The sequence below is a fragment of the Periplaneta americana genome, unplaced genomic scaffold (genome assembly GCF_040183065.1).
Source record: "Periplaneta americana isolate PAMFEO1 unplaced genomic scaffold, P.americana_PAMFEO1_priV1 scaffold_84, whole genome shotgun sequence".
NCBI classification, from domain to species: Eukaryota; Metazoa; Arthropoda; class Insecta; order Blattodea; family Blattidae; genus Periplaneta; species Periplaneta americana.
This window is the reverse complement of record NW_027185565.1, coordinates 120001-125000: the sequence shown is the minus strand read 5'-3', so window position 1 is coordinate 125000 and position 5000 is coordinate 120001.

The window sequence follows — 5000 nt, the reverse complement described above, 5'->3', positions numbered from 1 at the left end:
AAAATGTCGTGTCACCTTCAAGCACGACTAACAGAGGCAAGGAGTAGGAAAGGCGAATCCGTTGTAGCAGAACATGCCAGGAGTAACATGAGGATTGGTAACAAAATAGGAACAGCGACATAAGAGAGGATAACGGCCAATAAAGTGGCCTGTAACATAGGAGCAGTGAGGGCTGTTCCAGTAAGAGCTACCACGAATCGTAGAGGAGTCCCGGGATGTGAAGTAGGAAAACCTCGCAAAAACACCTCCCAAACGGGACCCAAGCCCACACCCGAGCGCAAAGGGGATCGGCAGGAGAGTGTATGTAACACGGAGTAATACTGTGACCCGAAAATGGTAGTCCCTATAGAAGAAGAATGGCGAACTGTTGGAAAATCACACGCGGGTCAGAAATCGGGACGCCAGATATTTTATTAAGAGGTTTATTATGTCACACAAAATTAACTGCGCAAACGACACAGCTGTGTGTATTAATCTCTCCGACACATATTGTCCTAAACAGAGAGAGAGTATGAAACGTTTAATCCCCTTGGAGGTACTAAGAAAATGCAAACCTATGATGCCTGCAGGACACAAGGCCCCTAAAGGTACGGTTTGTTTAAGGCGATCATCGCCGGGCGCACATCGCCAGCGATTGTCGGCGGAGTTACTAGCAGTTGAAATGAATGCGCACAGTTTCTTTACAGCGAAGATCGCCAGCGCAGTTCGTTGAACGCGACGCAGATCGCTGGAGGTTGCTTCTGAAGCAAATTCAGGACGCACATCGGCGCATTCGTGTTCTATAATCGATATTTAGACAAGGTCATGTTGTAATATCGAATAGCTAATTTGTACGCGTTAACCACGTCTGTACGTTTTGGCTGCAAAACAAAGTCGTTTTGTGATTTTTCGCTGTCTGAAGACGAAATTAATATTGAATATGTGTCACAACAAAACGCCCTTTTTAAATATGAGCATATGAATTAATAAACAAATTAAACAATAAACCCTTACATTACATATTACATTTTTATCACGCCCGAACCCCAGAGAATTTCGTTCAGTGTTGGGTAAGGGGGAAATTCTCCCTTCTGTAAGTTTTACACCAGCTCCGTTGCACTAGATTTCGGCTGCCATAACCTCAATAATAATCTTTTGGCTGCAGTGCGTTATTATACAAAGTTGAATGGCAGGATTGACCTCGGGTCATATAGCCATCACTCGCTTATCAACATACAATTTTTATATATACGAGTACATACGTAGATCTTGTTACATTATATGCACATATAAGCCTACATTTTAAAATTTATTTTACATGTCTTTTAACTATCTCTTTTTATGTAGTTATTTAACTATCTATCTTGTACCAACAATAAAAACATGTTTTTAATTACTTTTAATTTGCACAGTCATCGTACGTAAGTACTTACGCGATATTCTGAAATATAGGGTTTTTTTTTTTTTCATTGTAGAGATGTAGTTGATCGTATATACAAGTCATAATATAAGACCAAACGAACCAAACCTAACCAATCACATGTTCGTACATGTAAAGAGTATAAGCGGATTACGAAGGGAACTACCTCAGCGCTAGTTTAGCCAATTTCTTTCATTATTGTTTGGAATACACCATGTAATGTAATAATAATAATAATAATAATAATAATAATAATAATAATAATAATAATAATAATCAGGTGATAACCTGAGTTACTGCCAATCTCTCAACTGGATTTACAAAAATTGTAGGTAATTCAACATTGTGATTTTCAACTAAACTCAAAACATATTGAAACTGGTCAGGTGAGAGTCTGAAATATTCCTTAAATTTTGTCGCCGATTTTATAAAGATGTATCATTATCAATGCGTTAAAACAGAATTCTGTAAACCTATAACTGAATATTACATTAGTCTGCAGCTTGTTCCTTTTATAATACGCATGCGAGATTTTGATATCCGTCATCTACCTCTTCTAGAAAAAAATATCACCTTCATTATGTTGGATTTATTCATTATAATATTTAGGTTATGTCCGTGGCCTACATTAATTTACTTGTCCATAGGTAGCAGATGAGGGAATAAACAAATGGCAATCAACAGCGATGTGCGTCAATAAAGAAACCACTTCTCGGCGATCATCGCCGGCGATGTGCGTCCGACGATGATCGCCATAAACAAACCGTACCATTAGTAAGAAGATTCGATCTCGCTCAGTAAAAGCACTAGCCTCAACGCAAGAGCGCACCTCCTATGCAAAATATAAATCTTTTATGTCCTACCCGACAAACACAGAGTTACGAACTCTATCTGGCGGACACAATAACAGGAATAAATCGGCAACAGCAAGAGAGAGGACTTATGACAGCCCAAATCTGCCTTAAATATATCGACCAGACAAACATTACGTATGAAAAGCAAGATGTACAATTATTTTGAAACCGTAGTTGTTAAGAGCACGAACTGTGGCAGAGGCACAATGCGCCGAGACTGATAAGGAAAACCGTTAATGAAGTCATCACTGGATGACGTAAGATTATGCAATAGTGTAACAGAATCAATCAACGAGCGGAAGGAACAGAAAAGGAGCTTGAGAATATGTCGTGTGTGAACCAAGGGAATAGAGTAGAAAAAACAACAAGGAGGTTGGGAGCTAAAACCGTACTGTCTTTAACACTTCTATATATATATATATATATATATATATATAATAAGGGTAATACACAATACACTATAACACGAATGGGAGCCAATTCGATAGTAGCAGTAGCACACAAAATCTAATATAGAAATTCGTGCTGTTTGTGTGTGTGTTTGTGTGTGTGTGTGTTTTTTTTTGTATGAGAGAGAGAGAGAGAGAGAGAGAGAGAGCGAGCGAGCGAGCGCAGATGCGCAAGCCACTAAGTGGATCGAAATTCGGTTACGGAGGTCATGGACGCCTCATTCAGACGCTAAATAAGGTAAAGTGTTGATAAAGCGTTGTATAATAACTTACTAAAATAAAATTAAAAAAATCTCGACACGAGAAAAGGAGATGTTAAGTTGACTACGACTGTACACATGGCGGATTTTCTCAATTTAAAGTGCAACTTTGATGAGCGGTTTCCTGGCGCGGCGGGGGGGGGCTGCCTTAATGCAAAAATCAAAGTGTTTGCAGTGCCCACCCCCTCATGTCAACCAACCCCCAAAGCGGTCGTAAGCGTTGAGAGGGTACGAAAATAGAGAAATCAAGCGAGAGGAGAAGTGTGGATAGGGAAAGTAACGTCGCGACCTATGCTTCCGAAATGCCGACCGGAGCTAACATGCAGTATCATCCGTTCAAAAACATTACCGCCTCATAGTCTGTACACAACTTTTATTAAATCTCTGCCTCTGTGCAACAGTAATGGTTTTATTACTATACAACAAAGCATGACACCTCTGCGCAAGATATTACAGCAGCGGTCATCAGGACAGTGCACCCTCGAGCTAGCGTCACTTACTCGCGAATAAGACAAATCACTATCGTGCACCCGAGGTTGCTGACAGTAATGATCTCTCTCACTCTCCTTCCCACTCTCTCTCTCTCAAGTCTCTCTCTCCCGCTCTCTCTCCGTCTGAGCGTGTCTCAGTCCCTCCCTCCCTCCCCCCTACTTCACGCGACGGTTCATATTCCGAGACACAATTTACCCCTTACCCACTTCAGGGCATGCTGACGACCAATGAATTACAGTATCGAAGAGTCATTCGAGAACGTCTTAACATTACGTGGTTGGCGTAGCAGGAATAACACAAAAGATAAAAGCTTCAGAGCGGAGCAAAGACAAATTATCTATATGGGTCTTCAATAGACACCGATTAGGTTTTCCGAACATGGTGGCAGAAAGGAGGAGATGTTAGAAGGATACAAGACCGAAAGGCTTATAATAAAAGATATACGTTTCGAAACTCGATTAGTTGTTGCAGGGCTTCTCATATATAAAGGCGGCTCAAGTTTTGGTGACCACCACCGAAAAATGGTTGAGGGTGCGAGTAACTTCAAACTTGCCACCTGCCAGTGTAACAGTGGGAGTCTACTATGGACGAAGTAATGACAGAGCTAGTGATAACTCTGTCTTAGCTATGCCTTTTGTTTTAAGTGAGAGTATATATATATATATATATATATATATATATATATATATATATATATATATATATATCGGCCTGGGTACCGTAGTCGTTGTAGATAGCGCTGGCCTTGTGCGCTTGAGGTTGCGAGTTCGATGCCGGCCGAGTTCGATTGCTCGCAACTGCCGAGGTTATATCAGCGTCGCCGGTGTGCCGGAAGTTTGTCCCGCAGGAGTTCTTTTACAAGGCAACATATCTACTGGCATGAGCGAGTCGCATTTAAGCACACTTAAATGCCATCGACTGCGCGAACGAGACGCTATAAGCAGTAAGATGAGCTGTAGTCAGCATGTCAATAGTAGGATTAATAATGGCAAAAGAAGCTAATAAAAGCTATAATTAGCTGCGTAACTCTGGAAAAAAGAACTGACTAAGGAAGAGAGCAATGATGTGCTATGTGTGGAGCGTGGCATTTTATGAGGCAGAAACACGGACATAAGGACGAAGAGAAGAGTCTAGGAGCATTTGTAATAAGGATATAGAGAACAAGGAGCGAGTGAAAAGGACAGACGGAATAATAATTGAAGCTGAGCTAAAAAGACTGAGTGATGAAAGAATAATGCCGAAACTGATCAGGACGAGAAATAGAAATTGGCTGGGTCACTAAGAAGAAACTGGAAACAGGAAGCACTGGAAGTTATAGTGAACGGAAGGCAAGTTCGAGGCAGAAGAATTCAGACAACATAGAGATACATGGATGCATGGAGGCAGTTTCGTGAGGAGAGTAATGGCGAGAACTCGTACGACAGAATCGTTACTTCGAGGTAAAGAACATAATAATTACGGCCCTTTATACAGTCACAACCGCTCTACAACTAAAATTTAATAGTCACCCTATAAAGCGCGGGGAAAGAGGCGCTGTGATGACTCA